Here is a 9,128-nt window from a genome sequence, read left to right on the forward strand (position 1 = left end):
TTAGAAGAATGCATGTATTTCCTGTTTCTTAGTTTCCTATAAACTTCTATTTAGGATCATTTTTACTGATCTTAAAGAATCTGAAATTTAGATTTCCTCCTGTCTGCCTGAAAGGTCTTTATTTTTCCATGCTTGAAGGATATTTTTGCTACAGAACTCTAGGTTAGCACTTATCTCTTGGAATACATTCTAGATTGATTGTTGCTTTATGTCAACTCATTCTCCTTTTTTTTCCCCCAATTTTTTTATTTTTTTCGAGACAAGGTTTCCCTATGTAGCCCTGACTGTTCTGGAACTTGCTCTGTAGACCAGGCTGGCCTCAAACTCACAGAGATCCTCCCACTTCTGCTTTCTGGTTGCTGGGATTAAAGGCATGCATCACCACACCTGGCTGGCACCATGGCTCTAATATTTCCTTTTAAAATAATTTTATCATATTCCTTTTAAGGAGGGAAAACTTTTTAACTCTGTCTTCTGCTTTATTAGTCTGATTAGGCTCTGGGCTTCATGAATGGATGGATCAGTTCTTATCAGTCCCACACATTTGTCAGCCAAAGGGCCTTCAAATACCGCCTTTACTGCAGTATTCTCTTTGGTCCTTAATAAGATTCAGCATTGGTAGGTGAAGATCTTCCTGCCCCTTGTGTGCCCTGCCTCCTCTTACTGTGTCTTAAAGGCTTTATTCTGGACGGTTTTATCCTCAGAGTTACTCCTTTTTCACCGATATCTCACTGATATTTGGTTACTTTTCCAGCAAGTGCTTAATTTAGGTTATTTTACAGTCCCAATTTTTTTCAAATCTGTGTGATTTTTTTTTTTGTAGTTTGCAGTTCCATGCAGTACACACACACACACACAGACACACACACACACACACACACACACACACACACACTTGACTGCTCACCTCCTGAGTATAGTAACTAGGAAATTATAATCTGTTAACTCCGATGTTTGTAAATCTCTGTGGATCTGTGGGAGAAATAATTGGTTGTATGAGATAATGTTAACATTTTTGTGAAGATTTTTATTTGGTATTATCAAGCATCTAGGGCTATAAAACTACCTTAGTCAAATGTCACATTGTTAACTGCTGGACTGTCTGCATGACTGACTTACGTGTGGCCAGAGTTCATGGTTTCTGTTATGATTTGAGTGTGGGGAGTGTCCTCCAAAGGTCCATGTGTTAAGGGCTTGGTCCCCAAGGTGGCAGTGTTAGGAGGTCTAATGTGACATGTTTGGTATTGGTGTTGTCCCCTCTAAGGCCACCTCTTTTTGGGTCGTGAGATGAGCTGCTTGCTTTGACAGTACAGCCACTGTCCGTCCACTCACCAGAGTCTCAAAGCGGTGGGGCCCCTGGGTTTTGTGGAATCTCTGTGTGTTTCAGGGTGTCTCTCAGGTGTTTGGTTGGAATGGCAAACACGATGTGCTCTCCCAGTCCTTTATTAGTCGTCAGGTGGAGGGCCCTTGAGAACCTCAGCCGAAAGCCACCTTTGTCCGGGACTCTGCTTGGCCCCCAGTCTGGAAGGACGGACAGCATTAAATGTTTATTCTTTTCTTTATAATCTTACAAAAGCAAAAGTGGAGATCACTTTTCTGAGTTCCAATCTCTAGTGGGTTGGAACTGTTTATTTCTCATTTTGTTGATAGTTATTTAATGCTTTTAAGAAGATTACTTTAATATCTCACTTTTAAAATTATTTTCACTGTGTAGTTTTGGTGCCTGTCCTGGATCTCGCTCTGTAGACCAGGCTAGCCTCGAACTCATAGAGATTGCCTGGCTCTGTTTCCCAAGTGACCCTGTCTGGAAAAAACAAACAGAACAAAACAAAACAAAAAACACTGAGATTATTTTCAGAGGGCTAGTTGATCTGAACTGTTGGATGTACCGTTTCTACAACTAGCAGTCCAGACATTTGACATCGTGTGCAAAGGAGACAACCCTGGCTTCGTGTGTTACTAATTTCTTTGTGTTCATGCCTCTCTGTGGCATAAATGAGAGACCCGGGAAACATCAAAATTAACATGTGGTTGTTTTGTTTGTTTTCCACACCATGTCTCTGTATAGCCCTGGCTGCCTCTCACTCATAGAGATCCACCTGCCTCTGGGATTAGAGGCCTGAGCCACACCCTCCCTGCTCTAAGATGTGTTTTTTGCTGGGCTAGTTCCTGTGGCCTGTGCGGTGCCCCAAGGAAGGGAGGCAGGATATTGTATTTGGCTGTACATCTTTGGAGCAGAAGTTGTCCGTTTAACCTGGTGGGACATGATGTGAGCATTGTAAAGTTTGGAAAGGACATGAGCCGAGTTGACAAGGGTCTGCAAACAAATTGTCCTGTAGTATTTTTATTCTCAGTAATTAATGTGAGAACTCTTATGCTGGGCAGATGTTGTGATTTTTTAAATTACATGTATTTATCTTGGGGTGTGAGTGTACATCTTTGTCACAATGTTTATATGGCGGTTCAAGGACCGTTAGGGCATCAGTTAGTTCTCTCTTCCCACCGTGCGTGTCCCTGGGATCGAACTCAAGTTGTCATGCTTGGATGTAAGCACCTTTGCCCACTGAGGCATCTTGGCAGCCCGGGGCTTGTGAATTTTTTTTTCAAGGATAAAAAAGACGTTTATACATCTATAAAAATGCATAATTTGTATCTGAATTCTGTATTTAGTTAATTAAAATTTAATTTAGAAATTCTAGGCTTTGTTGGTGGGCAGTCTTCCGTGTTTAAAGATTGTGTTGGAAATGTAGAATAACCTTATATTTTATAGTTATTTGACTTGATAGTCATTACAACGGTTAGCGTGAGATGTCATCCATCTCTGCAATTAAATTGATGCATCAAAAAATACAGAAGCAGCCCTCTTGGAAGGAAACTTAGGATTTCTGAATTTTGCTGCATTCTGTTTCTTCTCTGCCAAGTGAATATACTAACTTAAGATCCGTGTGGGTTATGGTGCCTTTGCTTCCCGCTTGTTTCCGATTTGCTCACTTGCCTTCAGAACACTAGGTGATAACGTAAGACAGAGTTTTAGAGTCAGAAGAGACTGCGTGCATGGAATTGCTCTTGTGTTCTGCCGTCTTCCCCATCTATTAAAGCCGTGTGAAATGAGAAATGCCTTTGTCACTGTTTCCTGAAGGGCTTTCCTGCCCGGTACTACTTCCTAGGCATGGCTGAGAAGGATGTCTTTAAGATCTGTTCAATGGCAGTGCACCTTGATGGCTTACGCCTTGGTTGCCCGTGCACTTAATTTTAGACTTCATGAATTGATATGAGTGTACTGAATTTCTTTTTTTTTTTTCTTTTCTGTTTTTTTTTTTTTTTTTTTTTTTTGAGACAGGGTTTCTCTGTGTAGTTTTGGTGCCTGTCTTGGATCTCACTGTGTAGACCAGGCTGGCCTCAAATTCACAGAGATCCTCCTGGCTCTGCCTCCCGAGTGCTGGGATTAAGGGCGTGCGCCACCACCGCCTGGCTTGTATTTCTTAAAGCTACCTGACTGAATTCAGGTATGAATCAGTCCCAGCCTTCAGGCTTGGCAGCTGTTAATTTCCATGCCATTTCTGGGCCTGGCCTGTCACACAGGTTGAATATTATCCAAAATGCTTGAGACTAAAAGTATTTTGGATTTTTGTCTTTCCTGGATTTTACAGTATTTGTATATGCATTGTTTGAGGATGGGATCCAAGTCAAAACATGAATTAGTTTATATTTCTCATATACCTCAAGGTGTGTATTTGTATATACACATATATTCTCTTGATTGTGCTGGGACCAGACCCAGGGCCTACTACCATGTTAAGCACACACTGAGCTGTGTATTTTGTATACCAATACATCTTTTTTTTTTATTTTGACTGTGGCCTGCTACATGAGACTGAGTGTTAATTTCCCGGGTCATGTTGGCATTTAAAAAGTACTGGATTTATGGAAAGTTGAATTTGTGGTTTTCAGATTAGTGTTCAACTTGTGTATTTCCTGAAGATTTTTACTTAATAGTAACCTCAGCAAAGCAGCAATTATGTTAGATTACGTACCTCAGACAAGGGGCAAATGATACTGTTATGCTATCATAGCATTTAATATATTTAATTAGTGATCATACTATCTTATTTTCAAACTCTTGTCATGCTTGACTGACAAGGATAATGCTCAATTTTCCTGTTATATTCTTTTGTATACATTGGAGTGTGGTTTAATTAACTCTGTGACATTATTAACCCTATGACATTCTACCCACCTCATTCTTTTAATTTCTTCTGTCTTTGCTATAGTTTCATTTCAGAAAAACCCTTGATATATTTTATATTCCACTTGTCTTTCAGTAGTTTACTTCAAACCCATTTCTCCTGTGTCTTCTCTAACATTAATTTACACATTGACAGCACTTAAGAATATATGCTGGGCGGTGGTGGCGCACGCCTTTAATCCCAGCACTCGGGAGGCAGAGCCAGGCGGATCTCTGTGAGTTCGAGGCCAGCCTGGGCTACCAAGTGAGCTCCAGGAAAGGCGCAAAGCTACGCAGAGAAACCCTGTCTCGAAAAACCAAAAAAAAAAAAAAAAAAAAAAGAATATATTACCTATCCGTTAAAACAAACTTTAAGGATTGAAAAGTGTTGTAGTGGACAAAAATCTTAAAAATTGTTACTATTTAAATAGTTTATTCATTTAATTATATGTGGATATGAATATATATGAACATATATATTATATATATATATTTGAGTATATATAATTTTACAGGAGCCTGGAGTGGTCAGAAGAGGCATCAGATCCCCTGATTAGAACAGAATTAGGTCTTTGACAGAAAGTTATATCCCAATGTAGTCAACAACTTGTTCACTAAATATTATAAGGATGTTGAGGACTGAACTTGAACCATGAAAAGAATAGCTTTCCACCTACTGTAACTAGTGTTCAGCATCGCTTTTTTTGCTTGTTTGTTTTTCAAGTCAGGGTTTCTCTGTGTTACAGCTCTGGCTGTCCTGGAACTTGATTTGTAGACCAGGCTGGCCCCCAACTTACAGAGATCCTCCTGCCTCTGCCTCCTGAGTGCTGGGATTAAAGGCGTGCGCTGCAACCGCTGCCACCGCCGCCGCCCAACATCTGTTTCACTTTTATTGAGTTGCAAGTTAAAATGTTTTATTTGTCTTATACTGGCTGTTAAAGGCCCTATGGTTCTGGTAGCAAAGGCTTCCAGTTTATTACATTGAGTATTTTATTCAATTTAATTCTAGTAGATGTATAGCCACTGTCATTTTAATTGAAATTAAGCACCCACCATTGGTATAAGAAAAATCTTTTGATGATAAATAAATATATACTTATATTATGAGAATTAATTGCCTTTGGTTCTCAGAAAAAGGAAACCTGAACTCAAATTTGACAGCTCTCTTACGTTACAGGAATTCTGTCACTGGTCCGCTTGCCAGTTGAATTGAAAGGAGTGGTTCAGTCTAAAGGGCAGAGTTTGTATCGGGGAGTATGTGACCCAAATAAAAGATGGGCTGTGGGATGCGCCCTCTCTTGGAAGGTGGCCGAACAGGCAGTGAGATGGGCGCAAGTACACACAAATAAAGCAAACAAACAAACAAACAAATAAATAAATAAATAAAATGCCAGATATGGTGGCATACACTTTTAATCCCAGCACTCAGGAGGCAGAGGCAGGTAGATCTCCATGAGTTCAAGGGCAGCCTGGTCTATGTGGTGAGTTTCAGTATATCCAGGACCCACATAATGAGACCCTGTCTCAAAAATAAAAACAAAAAAGTGTTAAGATGGGAGGAGAATAAGTATCTCCTGTTGCTGGCTTCAAAGTTGGAGAGGAGAGATCAATAGCAAGTGTTATGCCTGCGTCATGAGCCCCCCAGAGACCACCAGGAGCCTGAGTTCATAAACAAAAGCAAAGAGCCTTTATTGCGAGCTCGAGCTTGGGCTCTCTGTCTGTTCCAACACAGCGGTTGGATCAAGGAGAGCCCTGAACTCAGTTATGGCAGGGTTTTTAAAGAGTAAAGGATTCGAGGTAGGGGAATTCTGGATTCAGATGGGGGTTGAACTCCCGATTGGGCAGGAGTGGGGCTCAGAAGTCTTGTCAATCAGGGATTGGTACTGGCATTGCTGCAAGGAAATTAGCAACAATGTTAATAATAAAGGAAATTATATACAAGTGATGTGAGCTCTCCTTAATGTTCTGGAGCATCTAGTACTTGTTTGTCTCAATCCTGATTGGTCCCCTGTAGGGCACAGTTTGTGGCTTTTCCTGGTTACTGTAATGGTGAGGCCTAGTCCCAGTGTTGTTAGTCTACAGCCTGTCATGGCTACACTGATGTTAAGTTAGGCCTCTTCACAAGGAGTATGTGTAGGGAAAAGGTGCTGGCTAAAGAAACCCACCCTGACCCTGGAGCCCAGAACCAGGGAAAGATGGCTCAGATCAGGGCAGAAAGAAACAGTTTGGCTCAGTCAGATCAGAGCCATCTCTGCCCCTGGACAACTGACTTGTGTAACCAACCAATCACAGAGCAGGACAGTAGAACCCTGGGCCCCAGGTTAAGCCCTGGTTGACTCCACCCCTAAGATTTCCTATGTAAACTGACATGCCTGGTCAGTTAGAAAAAAGGCTGCTCTCTCCACTCTGGTAGAGGCAGCTAGTTCTCCTGGACTCCTCCTTGCCAAATAAATCTTTTTTTTTAGACTTATTTATTTATTATATGTGTACAGTATCCTGCCTGCATACCAGAAGAGGGCAGCAGATCCCATTATAGATGGTTGTGAGCCACCATGTGGTTGCTGGGAATTGAACTCAGGACTCTTGGAAGAGCACCCAGTGCTCTTAACCTCTGAGCCATCCCTCCAGCTCCCAAATAAATCTCTTTCTCGAAAGAGCTTTGCCTGTGAAGATCTTCATTCACTGGCATAGAGAAGATCCTTGCTGAGACGTCCCTCAGTGGACAAAACAAAGGAAGAGTGGAAAGAGCAGAGCAAGGAGGAGCTGAAGAGAAGATCTTTGCTGAGTCCCTCAGTGGACAGATCAAGAGAGAGCCTAAAAGTAACACTTTTCTCCTGAGCAGGAGGAGATTGCTACATTTCTGCAGGGGGTTTCCCTTTGTGCAGAGTGAAGCAAAGGAAGCAGCTCTCCCAGAGAGGGGCAGGATTCCTATATACTGCGTGGAGACCATCCCCCAATCACACCAGGTATACCTTGACTTCCCAGAACAGTGAAGATACCCTTCCCTGCTGAAGCAGTTCCAGGCCTGACTCTCCCAAGAAGTCAGAAAAATTTCCCTTCCTGGGTTAGGCTGCTTCTTTGCAGTTCCAGCCATCAGAGCTGTGCTAAGCAGCTCCAGGTGTTGCCTGCCTCCCCAGGTAGTCAGGACACCTTTCCCCAGAGTTGTTGCAACCAATTTATTTACATTGCTGGTACCAAAACCCAGGACTAAACCCACCGAATTGCAACCAGTTTACTTACAGTGTGTGCATTCTCTGAAAGCTTTGAACTGTCTGCAGCTACTGTCCAGAAAGGAACAGGGTTCTAACAATGACTCCAGTGAACAAGAAGAGGAATTTTCCCCTAGAGCATCAAGAAAGTAACACAGTGCTGCCAGCCTTTTGTATTCAGCCCTCTGAGACCCATTGCCCCAGATTTCTGACTTCTGCAACAAGGAAATGAAATGAACAAACACTTAAGCCACTAAGTCTATGGTTTTTATTATGACAGCAAAACATGAAATAAAAAAAAAGTAAGATACCGTGTCCCTCAAGCTCTACCTGATTCTTATCCTGACCTAGAGATGGTTCCAGGAAACGACCAAGTTGGAAATAAAACACAAGCCAGTGTTCCTCTCTTTTCCTCTTTTTCCAGGAGAGGAACATGGAAAGTACACAGCAGAATGTATACTGTACAAGATATTCTTTCTTCATGACTGCAACAAAATCCTGATGCAGAAAGCTTACCATGAAGAAAGCTTTTGGCTCACAGTTTCTGAGGGTTCCATGGCTGCTGGACTCCATGAACTTGGGAAGAACATCAAGAAGCAGAGGGAGGAGACACAGACCAGGAAGAAGTGTAACCCTCAAGGCATGCCCCCAAGCACCCTACTTCTGCCAGCCAGGTTCCACTTCCGAAAGTTCCACAGCTTCCCACAGCAGCACTGCCAGTCGGGGAGTGCCTATTCATTCACATTTCCTACAGAAACAAGACAAGTAGACTCAGAGAGAAAGCCTGTCTCAAAAACAGAGGAGGAGGAGGGGGAGGGGGAGGAGGAGTCAAATTCAACCCTTATCTACAGAGGGAAGATGTTACATAAACAGGTACTGCTTGCACTAGCTGAGCCTGGTGGACTCCATTCACAGCATGGAACGTACAGAGCACTCACTTCCACACATGTGCACACAGTCATGTCACGTAAATGAGACCATTCAGGATGTATGCTTATGTGTTTACTTACACAAGGACACTCAACAGCCCAACATATGTGAGAAAAGTAAAGGCAAAACCTCCACCTCCGAAGAGCATTCTCCTCATAGTTGAAGACAAAACTCATTCTTCACATTAGCACAAAAACCTCCCTCTAATCCTTTGTGAGAGCCAAAGTTACGTTTTAAGTTTTAGTTACTGTGCCTAAGAGAGCCATGAAACAAAAATGCCTCCGTGCAGATCAACTCATCTAGGTAAAGAAGGTAGGATAGTGTTTGATTTCAGAAAATGACGATATAGGCTATATATATTCACGTGTCTGATTGAGACACGTTTGCTTGCTCCCTTGATTTAGAAAGATCTTATGATCCCATTTGCCATTTGTTTGCTCTGCAAACCTATACAGCTAAAAGCTTTGAGTGCACAGAATGTGGTATCAGAATGCCAACCTTTTGAATTCTAAATAAGTAGGACTTTTACATTTGTGGTATTCATTGATTACATTCGCAGTATTCATTCAGTAACTACATTTATGATATGATTTATTATTCATATTATGTCCTGATACTAGTGTTTATTTGTGGGACTTTTCCATCACACAAAATAGAAACTCTGTACTTAAGAAATCATTGCTCTATATTCCTTTCTTCTTCATCTTGAGATAATATCTAATCTTTCTGTCTCTATGAATTTGTATATTCTACATATTTCATGT

At 41.7% G+C, this 9,128-nt stretch overlaps 2 long non-coding RNA genes across 2 annotated transcripts; one reads left to right on the top strand and one right to left on the bottom strand.

Annotated features, from left to right (window-relative positions):
* Positions 1-5,889: 5,889 nt before the first annotated feature.
* Positions 5,890-7,869, bottom strand: LOC119087083. Its single transcript, XR_005090528.1, has 2 exons — positions 7,466-7,869; positions 5,890-6,117 (listed from the first exon to the last, which is right to left on the bottom strand). It is a non-coding gene; the product is annotated as an uncharacterized LOC119087083 (long non-coding RNA).
* LOC119087082 lies at positions 7,046-9,039 on the top strand. Its single transcript, XR_005090527.1, has 2 exons — positions 7,046-7,191; positions 7,859-9,039. It is a non-coding gene; the product is annotated as an uncharacterized LOC119087082 (long non-coding RNA).
* The last annotated feature ends 89 nt before the right edge of the window (positions 9,040-9,128 follow it).

The sequence above is a fragment of the Peromyscus leucopus genome, unplaced genomic scaffold, assembly GCF_004664715.2.
Source record: "Peromyscus leucopus breed LL Stock unplaced genomic scaffold, UCI_PerLeu_2.1 scaffold_1214, whole genome shotgun sequence".
Lineage (NCBI taxonomy): Eukaryota > Metazoa > Chordata > Mammalia > Rodentia > Cricetidae > Peromyscus > Peromyscus leucopus.